Genomic DNA, 13,501 nt, shown 5'->3' on the forward strand with positions numbered 1-13,501 from the left:
GCTTCTGGCACAAAAGTTGACACTTGTTAAACGTCACTAGAAAATGTTGTAAACACACAAGGACGCCTGGACGTTGCTCAGGCAATGGAGGTCTATCCTGTAATGACTGCTGTTAGTCACACTAGTCTATCAATATTAGCTACCACACCAGAATGAAGTCAGATAAAGATTTCATCTAGAAGATAAGCTGAAGTCTTCAATTTCATCACATCAAAGGTTGGAATTGTTCCAGTATTGCCTGCTCTTACTATCACACAAAAGTGAGGGCTCTTCTGGAGAAGACAACAACTTCTTCAATTTTAAAGCAGAACCATATGAGGCCGTACCCCCTGCCACAAATCTCCTTTTTTCCTCGGAAGGTTGCCATTCCTGGCAGAGGCACTGATAATCTGTGGAAGCCAGCAGGACTCTAGAACAACATACATATCTGAAGCACAAAACACAGCAGTCTAAGACAAAGTCACTGTAGGCATGAGCTCTTCTTTGGGGCACTACATTTACCTGAAGAGGACATGGCTTTACCCTGACTAGTTGTCATCCGTGCCAACCCAAAACCACCATGATCCACTGCACAACTTGAAACTGCCTTTGAAGAAATTCATGCAACTTGCTTGAGCCACTTTTCTTTCCTGCCTCAATGTTTCTTTTCTGACGCGTTATTTCCAAAGCCCTGGTGAGATGGAGCAGGGCTGCCACCAGTGATGGTGTCGACCCTGCACAGAGACATCCCCATCAGCTCTAGTCGTCGCAGCCACCCTGGCTCTGAGGCACAGCCCGTAAAGCGTGTGCCAGAGTCCCAAGCACCGCAAGAGGAACAGGCACGTTTTATTATGTATATAAAGACAGGGTTGTGCTCAGGTGTTCTTGAATTGAGGCCAACATTATCACATTTGAGGTTCTCATCCCATTTGCTTATTTGGATTTGCACCCTGCTTTTGTCTAGGTATAAACAACTGAATGGTTTTACACCCTAGGTTCAGTGGTCATAGAACTGACAGAAATGCAACTCTCATGCTACATACAGCAGGGTAAAGATGACAGATTCAACTCCTCCCTTACCAACATCTTTAGGTATTTCCATTCTCTTGACTGCCAGCTACCTTCAGGCTCTCTGAGACTACACAGTGGGGAACTCATAGCAGGACCAGTCTGATTCAATTTATTGATTTACATAAGCAAATTTAATCATCAGTTAAGTCAATGAGAGGAAAAAAAATTTAAATAATATTTTTTCATTTCAATTACATTTGTATTTTTTAAGGCCTTTTTGAGGCAAACCTGATTATACTATTCTTTAAATCTAAATTACTATTATATTTTTTGGTGATGTATGATAAGCTCTAGTTAGAGGGAAAAAGTTACTCAATTAAAATCAAATAGATGTATTTAGGTATATAAGTTAACTTCACTGTGCTAGGCATGTAAGAAAAGAAAGAAAAGCTTCTGAAAAATGCATATTGCATGTACAAAGCTTTATTAAATAACAAATTTTTTTTTAGGGAAACAGCACTCACTACAATCAAATACTGCTAAAATTTTAGAACTAGTAAAGCTCACTTCCATGGGCCTTGTCCATATTCACAGACTGGAAGGGTTGTCCAAGCTTTCCTACATTAATAACTTCTCATTAGCTCAGATTTGAATAAAGCTAAAATTCAACAAGTGGATTGAACAAGTGCAAACATCCTCTGCATCTGTACCATAGGATGCTAATAATGCAACTTCCTGTGCTATATTAACAAACCGATACAGAGCGTTAACAGCCTGGCTTCCTCCAGTCACAGTCATGTACTGCTTAACAGTTTAAAATTTGATTTAAGTGCTTTTAAAAGACTGCGAGCAAACTAGGTCTTAGGAGAAGTTTGGTTTAATCACTTATGCAGAAAATAAAAATGTGTTATCTAAAATGTTGAATAAAAACTGTGTTTTTCAAGTGTATTTTTGGAAGAAATTTATTCCTAGTCAAGCTGACCTCGTTGGCAGTTTGTACCTCCAAACATTTGTACTGAGATCCCTCCATCTCTCAAACCACTGATCTGCATGTGTTTGTCCATCCTCCCTATTAAAACCTGATTTCTTCCAACAGACAGCAGTGTAAGCGTGTTGTCAGTTGGCTGTTAGAGGTGCCTAAGCTTCTAATGAGGGGTTCCCAATATGAAAATAATCAAAAGCGGATCCCATTAAAAAGTACTTTGCTGCAGCACATCCTAGCAGAGCTTATCAAAGTCTTTCCTCTTGGATCTCAAGGCAAAGGGCAATGTGACCCCTGCCCTCTCCCCGTGGCCCTGCTGTCCATGTCCCAACTGCTATTCCCTTGCCCCAGCTGCCAGAGGGGAGCTCTCTGCCAGGGTAGGACAAGCTTTCTGCAAAGCCTGGGGTCTCTCATCCTTGCCCAAGGGACACATTTGAGTCTGTTATCTCCTCCCACTCCAACAGTCCAGCCATCACTCATCCCAAAGACAGCAGCACACGGCGATTTTTTCTTGTGACAAAATTACCACTCTGATCTGCAGGGTGCTAACACAGGTGAGAGCTTTCCTTTTACCAAAAGGCATCATCTACACTGAATAATTGTACAATCAGCAATTAAAACTCGGCAAGTGTTACTGGTGCATACACAGCACCATCCTGGTAACCCTGATTCATCGGCCTCTACGCAGACTGCTCTGCTTCTGCAAAGTGCTCAAGTATCCCCTCTTACAGCCATGGCTCTGGCCCCCAGCAGTTGTGTACCCCCACTTCTAGGAAATTTTGGCTACTCCACTAACAGGTGAGAGGCTGACAGAGGATGATTTACTGTTTGGGAGCTTCTCATCTAGCATTTCTCTCCTGCCCTAGAGTTGCATGTGAGCCCGGGCTAAGGAGATCCTAGCAGCATGAGCCCATGTCAGGGCTGCTGCAGCCCCCAGCTCCCAGCCCACCTGCTGGGTGCCAACTCGGGGCTGATCCTGCTGCGATATCACCATTTCTTGTTGCATGGTCACCTTCGCCTTCAGCATCTCCCAGGTTCACAAGTCAGGTAGATAACTGCCAGGCAGACAATTTGTCTTGGCGGGACACTTTTTCAGGACTGACTAATCTGAGGTGGCTTCATTTTTCTGGTGCCACAGCCTTTCTACCTGTACAATCAACAGAAATAGCATTTGCCTACAACAGACACAAAATACAAAGTTTCTCCAGTGCTAATGAGATATCTAAAAGCTACTCTATATCTTAACGTATCACTCAAAGCGCTGCTAGTTACCCATTCACAATTTAATTAACGTGAGCTCAAACTCTCTTTCTTGTACAATCAGTGCTCTCTTCTCTGTGACAAGCAACACTACCTGAATAAATTGCTCAGCAATCCGGGTGTGACATGCCGCTTGGCACTCACCATCACCAGGAAGAAAACACCAACAAACACAGCCCCATTTGTCAATCCAAGGTGAAATGACTTTCTTTGTTTCACTACAGGAGAAACAAGGTGTGTATCTTTCTGTCAAAAAATTGGAAACTGCTCTCGAAAAAGTCCAAGCTAATTAAGAGTTGATGAACTGTTACTTCTCACCTAAGTGAGAGAACACCAATTATAGTCAACTCGTTTGTGGCTGGTTCTCAGAAAGTTACTCTAGATTTCGCACACTGAGAAAAAAATATATCTACATTATCTAGGGAAAATTAATTAGCAATTAAGCTTCAATGTGTTTGTGATGAATAGCCGACCTGGCAGAGAATTTAAATGCCCATTTTGCAGCATTAGAAGGAACTAAGAAGTGAGGTTTGTCAAGAGGGATGCACAGAAGCTTGTACCAACTGCCCTGGTCCTCACGATCTCAGCCTGCCCCGCTTGCACACTTAGCACAGATATCTCCAATTAACACTGCTTCTTCTCCTTGACACTCCCTGCCTACTGATAGCCAACTTTTTAACATGCCACACATTAAGGATGTGCAGGGCCTCGGATAAAACAACTTGATGAACCACAATTCAGGCATCTGCCCTTCTTGATTTCAAGTAGAAGCAATTATTTATTCTAGAGGAAGCACCCCATTATCTGTAGCCACAGTGGGTGGGGGACCATTAGGTAACCTGGATGGTTGGAAACCTCTAATAAATACAGCTGCCCCACTATTTCTACAAGAAGTTAAAAATAAACCCCCAGTGGGCCCATTTTTAGATTTAACTCTCACTTGGTCCACCACTGCTGGGTCTCTGCCTGGGCTTCCAAAGGACGATTAAGGCAATTACCTCAGGTAGGGCTTGAGCAAATGGAGGCAGCTCCATCCAGGTCACATCCTGGACAAGGCCCCTGAGCTCTGCCAACACCATGTTCTCCAGGATGGGAGCAACAGGCTCAACCTGTATCTGCATTTGTGCACCGCAGCATGTGGCTTCATTAGCCTTGTGAACAGCAGGGATGGAGGGAAAGGGCTCATGAGGAGCCAGTGCTGGAGTTCTAAAGACCTCGCTTACTCCAGGAGTCACTGCTGCCCCTCCCATCCCTGGGAGGAGGTACCCAAACACCCAAGGTGGTTCTGCACAGGGCCAGCTTCCCTCTGAGATGGTGCATTTGTTTCCACTCTGAGTCACAAGAAGGCAGTTACCTATTTTCCGGACCCATGCTGGAAATCCATAGATCTTCTCAGCTTCTGTCACCCCCAGAAACTTTACAATGGAGGTCTACTGGCCAGATACCTTCCTGCAAGTCATCTGCTAAATTCCCTCTTCCAAAAACTTTTCTCAAAGAGCCATTGAACAGCTGAGCTCCTTGCTCACTGCTGCTGCCTCTTGTAGTGACAAGAAGTTACTTAACAGATAATTAAGTTTTCAACTAGAATCTATAACCTTTGCATTCAAGAGAGATTGTAAACTCCCATCAATTCCCCTGCTTCACAGCTTCCCAGTGTTCACAGCTCATATCTTCACAGTTTCCATATTTTCACAACTCTGGATTCAAATTGGGAAGCTGTGAACAGCAAGGCAGGGACCAGCAATTTCTTTCTGAAGATAAAAAGCTTTGAGTTCCCTCTTTCTTACCTTCCCCCTGCTCCCCAGCACTCAAGTACTTTATCCAAGCTCTTTGATACCATTTGATCACTCAACATCTGGAACACAGGGGTTTCTTCAACTAATATAATGATGGAGTGGAAATGGATGCAGGGGGGGAATGAAGAGGTCACTGAAGGAAGAGCATCCAATGCTCTTTGGACATGCAGCAGATCTGGCCTTCTTCAAAAGCCATCAAATTTTAGAGGAATACCAGAAGAAAGATGAGAATTGGAGAAAGGTGACTGAATTACTTTTGATCTGAATATTATTAAAGCCTTAAATAGAAAACTGCAGTACAAAAAGTCTTAAGTACAACTGAAAAAAGAGTAGTACTAGATCAGAGGAGATGATAGAGGAAAACACATTGCTCAGATGATGCCGTTAATTCCAACATCAGATTTTAAGAATAAATCTGTTTCTAAAGGCAAGTTTAGCATTAGATGACTGGATTTGGTGAAGAGTCTGGGCAGCCACCTCTACCTACATCTGGAAGTCAGACACAAGAGGAGGGGGAAGGCTCCAGGAGCAAGGAAGCCCATGGCAGGTGATACCTTCAACCCTTCACTCTCCCTTGGAGCAGCAGAAGCACAACCCAGGGCTCTGTGCTTCCTGCACCTTCCTGCTCCAAGCCTCCCTTTACTTCTTGTGTCCTTAATAGAAGATCAGACTGCTCCACCCTGGGACAGAAAATTCAATTTTGCTTATACTTCTGAAAAGCCTTGAGTAGTCCCTGCAGGAACTTCTAATGACTTATACTACAACCATGTAGTGCAGCAGTGCTCTGCACCTACAGAAATGGTGCTCTTGTGCAAATGCTACTGAAGTTTTTCAGCACTGGGGCAAGATGAAAACTCTCCTTCTGGCTGGGCAGCTTTGCACAGCGAGTGAGGCCTGTGGTCCGAGGGCCTTGCAGCGCAGGCACAAACTGTCAGGACAGCCAGAAGTGGTGGTAAAAATGTCAGGAGGAAGAAGTATCAAATACTTATCGTAATTTCTCAAGTTAGAGCAAGCACACGTGAGCCTGTGGTGGAATTCATGCAGGGCCAGAGCCATGGAGCGTCTCTGCAGCCCTGAAGGGAGGCCAAGTGAAATATGCTCATCAATAGCACTGCTACCGTGTTTCAAGGCTGGACTAAGAACAAGAGAGGAAAATAAGCTGATTCTGTGGTGTCTTGTACAGTAGTAAAAGCAGGGAAAGAAATAGCATGGGGAGGTCTACTAGAGCAGAGCTCCCTCTCAGGGCCAGCCCTGTGGGTCTGAGGCACAGCATTTTCCTGGGCTGAGTTCCCATTTAATACACTGCTGCACATCCCAATACCCATTTCCTTCTCCAGCTGGTTTTAACACTGTCCTTGCAGTCAAACTACTACTAGAAGAGAATAATACAGCAACAGATTTAAGCCATTAAAATCCAAATCTAGTGCATTCATGTCTGTTTTATTCACATCAGCAAGTATGGTGATATCTTATTTATAAAATTGTTATTACTCATTATTAATTTAAGTGCTACCCATGCCTGTGCTGAAGAGCTGATATTGATACAACAGCGGTGATATGCTCCGATTACCTTAGCTGGGTGCTGCCAAAGGAAATAACCACAGTGAGACTAAGTGGCTTAGGCTCCATGTGCAAATAGCCATGCGTGTAGCAATCCTGATGGCATTTTTGTCGGGAGATACTTGTGTCCTTACAGTTTCACACTCCTGTGAAACAGCTGCTCTTGTATAGCTGTTTCCTCAGTCCTGATCCACCCTGTAGAACACAGTCCCTCCATACGCATTCTGGATCACTCTCCTCTGCAATGTCTGTCCCATGTTACACATGGCCCTGTTTGATGGCTGCGACCTAAGAGGCATCATGAAAAACCAAGACTCAGATTGCAAGAGAGCCCAAACAATGGAGATAAAATCAGCTTCTATCTAGAAGCCAAAGGACGAATGGTGTGAACAAATGTGCCAGGATGCAAGAATTATGATGCTTTTAGGTATGAGAACTTCAAAACGTTTAGGATTCTCTCCAAAGAGTCACTTCACATTTCATAGGCAGTCAAATACCTTTATCTGATTTCTCCTCTGCACACCGTGTCCTGGAGGGGGGCTGAGAACAGTGTAGGAACATGGGACTGAAGAGATGTGGTGGGTCAATGGGACACATGCCAGCCCTGTCACACAATTACCTGACTTAGTGCCCTCTCTTCACTGGAAATAACACCGTGAATACTGCAAGGACTGCACTTACCTTTTTAAGGAAAGCATCACATTAGCATTTCACAGACTTTCTGTCACCAACTGGTACATCCCCAATTCTTCCCTTTGCTATTTCAAACCAATTAGTCCCCAGCTGTATGCCTCACTCTGGAATACTGAATTTCACCCTATTTCTTTTATTTTGGTCATCATGGTTATCCACTATCCTCTTCAATAATGACAACTTTTCCCAGCACTGTGTCATCAGTTAATCTCATAAATGCATTTCTTACCATTTTTGCTGGTCTTTAATGGGGCTGTTAACCAGGTTGGGCTCTAGGCCTGTCTTTGAGAACCACAACTGGGACCTCCCTCCAGCCCAGGAGCTCTTCTTACAACACAATGTATTGCTACCTCCCCTTTAGCAAGTTCTCCACCTGATAATTCCTTTACTAATTTGCATTTTCTTCAGCTTAATTAACTACTCAAGGCACAGATGCAAATGCTTTTCATATCTCCTGCAATGAGATTAGTTGATAGAACAAACATGCCATGAGCAACAGTGAAAGCAGTAGCTATATAGGTCTCGAGCTGATCTCTACAATAGCTGGCTTTGGGTAAGAGCAAAAGATGGTCTACCTTAAACTGGTTTTGGACTGGGATATAGAACAGACAGCTTGTTTCTTTTGTTAGGAAAAAAAAGAGCTTTTTGAGAAAACAAAAATTTTTCTGCAAAAGAAAGTCGCTGTTGAGTGAAAAAATATTTTGGAACACAAATGTGCTAGTGAGGTGCCCAGGGAGGAAGCACCTCCAGTCACTCCTAAGAAATAAAGTGTGCTTTTTCTGCCAGGTCTTGGGTAACATTTTCATACTTCATAATGCAAGCTTTGTGCACATTTGACAGTGTTTTGAATGGCAGTCAGAGAGATGTAATTATTTGCATCTATTTTTTATTCTGCATATTCCCCTCCTCTGTTTCTACAATTTGCCAAGATAGTTTGCTGTTACCTGCTTAAGACAAGCAGGACTGGATCCAGCTATCAATATAAAGCAGTGGAGAATGTTCCCTGGCTGGAAAATTCCCCAAAGGGAAGAGATGACCCTCACTTGAGGAACAGTGAGAGGATGGATATTCTACTTCTCCTCCTGGTGAGCATCATACAACTACTGTGTGCCCAAGGAAAGCCACCCAAGGTGACAGCAACAAGCCTGGGTGTCACAAGCACAGCCACCGAGACCCCCTCCAGCAGCAGCTCTCTCCAAAACCAGCTAGTGTAGAAACCACTTTAGACTTTGATGATCCTGATGAGCTCAGGATTACCTTCTTAATGTCCCCCAGAAACAGAGCTCTGTAAACCTTAAGACATCCCTGAATTCAAGTTCATATAATAACTTTGCAAAGAAAAGAGTCACTTGGGGATAGGGGGCAAAGACTAAATTGTATGACTGGCAGGGCACATAAACAAAGCCTATGCGCACGGTGCAGCATTAACAGAGCCAGCATCCCACCCTGGAGCACCCCAGTTTGCTGCAGTATTCCCTCTGCCTGGTGGAAAAACAGCAAGGAGGGAGCAGGAGCAAGTGGCACTCACCTGCTTGGAAAGCGATTCCAGGCACCACACAACACCCTCGCAGACAGGATATTAAATGCCACGAAATGTAACGCAGCTGACATCCAAGCCATTTGCCTGGGTAGCTCCTCTATTGTTTAGGTTTGAAATTTCCATGTTAGGAAGCTGCGGCGCAACACCCAGAGCAGGAGGAGGGGTGCTCAGGGTGAGGGCAGCACACGTGGATCTGTGTGTGTGCGGCCGTGCTCCAAAGGTTGAAATAACTGAGCAGGAGTCAGCTGTTAAGGTGTGCCAGGGTTTGTGTGCACGACCACAAGGTCAAAGAGCCTCCAGCGGTGCACGCAGGCAGGCAGCCCCTCACACAGGCGTGGCTGGAAATAATTCAGAAGTTGTATGTGACTGTGGCTCTACGTCCATGTAGGAGACTGAAAGACAAGCTGCACGTACACTAGATTTTTCACATTGTTTCCTTAAACTTGGGCCTCCATCAAATTTCAACCCTGTTCTCTGTACATCTCTCAAAACCTTCTTTTGATTGAAGCCTATAATCCAATATGGTGCAACAAGCCACAGAAAATACACTGCTGGGCTCTTGCCATGAGTCCCACATTTAGTTACATTTTCTGGGGAAAAGTACTTCCCTCCACTGGTTCTAAAACTCTTCAGTACCACAGGCAAACCATAAACCTTCTAGTGTAAGAAATACAGTGTATTCATTGCTTGTTTGCCATCTCTAAGTGTTTCACAGACCTCTATCATACCTCCATGTCTTCACTAAGCTGAAGAGTCTGTAAGAAGTAACCTCATTCTTTCATTTTCTTTGCCTGTTTCGTCCAGGTTCCTTTTGCCAGTGTATAAAGCTCAGAAAACTCTTGTGGTCTGAGGTCCCATGCTCCACGCTGAGCAGCCTTGTGCTCCAGCCTGCCTGGTGGCAAAGAGAGCTATGCTGCAAGGTCCTGCTGCGAGAAAACCTGCTGTAGCCTGAAAGCCCTTGCAGGAAGGGATTTGCTGTGTTGTGTCCGGGGTGGAATAAGCAAATACAAGCGATGTGAAATTTAAGATTAATTTCCCCATGTGTGTTCTTGGGATTGGAGCTGGCAAGAGATTTTAATCACGGCTCCTTCTAAATATATCTGTGTTACAACTACAGACTTGCAGCAAATGATGAACTGCAAGTATTGCCCCAGCAGGCTCTTATCAAACAGATTTCACAGCAACCTCTCTGCGAGATAAGCACTGGGAAGGCACGTGGGTGGGATTCATCAAAGAGAAGTCAAGTTTGATCCGCTGGCTTAGTCCCCACTTAAGGAAGAAAAGGCACCTCCCACTTACTAAGGCACTCGCTTTAACATGAGTCTGTAGAGTTGCTCATCTCTCTCCCTGGACTGTAGCAGGATCTGAGATAATTAAGCTAGAGTAGGCTCAACTTTTGGATAAATGAAATTTTGCAAGATGAATTCCACTCTTATTTTTTTCCTCTAGGAAAGCTTGCATATAAAGGCAAACCAATAAGCATCATAGCTATCTCTGACAGGAACATGAAGGGTGATAAAAGTAATCGCTAATACCGCCTGTTCCTTTCCAGGTTTATTCAGTAAGAGCCAAAGGGTTCTATTTCTTTAACAGTAAAATAAACTCAGAAGTATCTTACAATATTGAGGGCTGCTGGCAGTTTTAAAAAGTGCAATATACACCCTGGATAAATGCACAGTACATATCTATAGAGCAGAGGCATTTTTCACCCCAGGAAGAAAAGTGTTCTTTTCCTCCGGCTGAAATAAACAACTGGTTACGCAGAAATGTGCTCTCCCAGCTGCAGATAAAAGGGCTACCACCAAGGTAACCTCCCGAAGCCCCAGCTGCATGCCCGCGTACCGGGCTGGGGACAAACTGCAGAGACATGGCATGAACGAGAAAAGCGATGGATCTGTTCAGGAGAGGCCAGTGCAGGTTGTCACGTTTCCAACACCCCCTTCTCGATCAGCCTCGCTGAGCCTGGGTTTGACTTTCTGCCCCTTTCAGCAAGCATCAGACAGCTGCCACTTCACAGGTTAACCTGCTGGAGCACAACTTCTCAGCCTCCTTCCCTTGCCTCAAATACACACTGCTGCAGGCTGTAAATAATTAAGCCTTCAGAGCTTTCAATACACATCTAACTTCTTCCTTGCTTATAAAATACACCATTGCTATGAATCAATTTGCCACTAAGTCAGGTTCTTTGCAGTAACATTTTAATTGAGAAAAACATCAGTGAATTATCATCTCTTTAAAATTAAAAGCATTTCATTGTCTCTGCAAAAAAAGCAGAGGAAAAAAGCCCATGGTTTGTGCCTACCTTTGACACTTTCCATGTTCAAAGAGGCACTTACACACTCAAGCATCCACACTGCGTATTTTTCAAGATCAAAACTCCTTGTTTAAGTTTTCAAAAGCTGTAGGCTTTATACTGTGGCAGTGGGACAGAACTGACTTTGGCTTTTTATCTTTTTCATTAGTGTTGCCCTCCACTCCAAATGGCCTCTAGACAAACTATTTACTGTTGGGTTAATTAGCTCATTTGAATCTATGCTTGCCACTGCATTTTTGCAGTATAGAGTATCTAAGACACATGGTCCTTGGACATCGAAGTATCTTGAGTATCTGACATGTAGGCTTTCCCAAAGGAACAAGGAGCTGTTGGGATAATATTCTAGACAGGCGAAGTTCCTGTGTTATTATTGCAGGAGTTTATCTAAATCTGTATAAAGCTCTTAATCTCTAGTTTTCTCTCTTTCAAAGCCACCAGAAAAGAACTTGTCTCTTTGTAAAAATAATTTGCTTATGACATTCCTACCCATGGAACTAGTATGAAAGGGAGAAATAGGTAAAGATGAGAGAAGACAGCTACTGTTAACAGGCAATCCAAAGTATGCAATATATATGTGTATCTGACAGCTGCAAGTGGAAAGAATGTACACATACATAATAATATGCATGTCTGTTATTTAGATAATAGGCACATCAATATCAAGTACTATTTTAATATAGCTGAAATATGGATATATTGTATACAGGTACCCTGAACCAATATTAAGACATTACAACACACTTTCAGAAATTTTAGGAAATGCCAGCAGGATGGTGGGTAACACGGTACTGCCTCAGCCCTTCAATGCATGGGGATGATACTAGCTATAACCACATGGTACTTCTTTCCCCAGAGGAGAGAAGTGTGTCTTCTTCCCAAATTTTAGGTGTCTGCTTCAAACGAAGCAAATTTTGTCAATTATTAACGAAAAGGAATTCATGTTCCCTGACAGATATTACAATAATAAATCCAGTAGCAAATTTTAGTTCTCATTCCATCTGATGGCACCTGTTTCATTAAACACTGCTAGCTTTTCACCTTGGCCAGTGATAAAAAGATATAGCTTGATTTTCAAAAATCCTGAGCATCATTCAGCTACTTCTATTTTAAAACACAAAGTCACTTATAAAGCAGTCCTAAAGAGAGATTTAAGCTTAGCTTACCTACCCTTTCCCCCCCTTTTTTTAAAAAAAAAGGTTGTGGTTTTTAGAAGGTTGCTAAGTACATACTTGCCTACAGCCATGCTGGGATAAAATCACAGGATTCCCTGTCTGAACTTGGAGCCTTGCTTGGGCTGCAGCCCACCTGCAATCCCCATGTAGCACTGGCTCTAGCCAAGGAGATGTGGTTGATAACTCAGTGAATATTAGATCACAGGAAACCAAACAAGTCAAAGACTTCACTCAGCCCTGCCACCTCTTCTGAATGGATGGATGAAAATGTGGCACCAGACCAAGAGATGCAATAGCCTTGACTTGGGTGTTGAAAGCCTTATGAAGAGGATCAGTTTAAATCCAGAATGAGTCAAAATACTGAGACACTACAGGCTATGGACACCTAAGTTATAGCAGGACTACTACTGACTTACTACTGGCTGATTTCACTACCTTTCATTGAGATTCACAAAAGACCTTGTCCAGTATTTAGACCTTTTTCAATTATGTCAGGATGTATTTTCTAATGGGCATAAACATATTTTTGTTTGTTTGTGCACTATACATGTTACATAATACTGGTTTGATTTATTACTTGTGTGTAAGTCTTTAAAATAAAATCGCATAATGACTGTGATCAGCATGGAAAATCCATCACAAAATCTATTTGCTTTGGAAAACTCTGTGATAGAGGAAGCTGCTGTTCAATTCTAACTATGGCTTGAAAAAAACCCCATCCTTTAGCTGTTCGCCAACACTATTTTCCGATGAGACACAGTAACTGAACATTCCCAGTCCTACAATTCGGGTAAATCCTTGTGGATAGCCACATAAACTACACCTGACAGTGGTGCATAATGTGGCAGCAATCTATAAATAGGTGGCTAGTGGTCACTTCTGCACCCTCTGCCTTCACCCTACATGAACAGGACAGACCAAGGACTTTAGCATTTTCACTGGCCCATGTGGCATCTTCCCTTTGTGCAAGCACTGCAAACCTGAATTACCATGAACACAATATAGCCCTTATCTAGGGGAAAAAGTAAAGCAAAGCAGAAACTAGTTTCTGCTTGGGGTGTCCCACTCCCAGTTAAGTGTGCTTCCCTCAGCCAGGGCTGATTTACAAACCACCAGTCACTGCCACAGTATTTGTGGACATTTAAACCTCATTAGAACTTCATCTGGAAGAAATACAAATTTGAAGGCTTGGGA

General features: G+C 43.3%; 1 protein-coding gene across 1 annotated transcript in view; it reads right to left on the reverse strand.

Annotated features, from left to right (window-relative positions):
* The window catches only part of GPC1 (glypican 1), a 103,051-nt gene that overhangs the window by 27,767 nt on the left and 61,783 nt on the right, over positions 1–13,501 (reverse strand). The window lies entirely within an intron of this gene.

This window comes from Antrostomus carolinensis, unplaced genomic scaffold, assembly GCF_000700745.2.
Source record: "Antrostomus carolinensis isolate BGI_N321 unplaced genomic scaffold, ASM70074v2 scaffold13798, whole genome shotgun sequence".
In the NCBI taxonomy this organism is placed as follows: domain Eukaryota; kingdom Metazoa; phylum Chordata; class Aves; order Caprimulgiformes; family Caprimulgidae; genus Antrostomus; species Antrostomus carolinensis.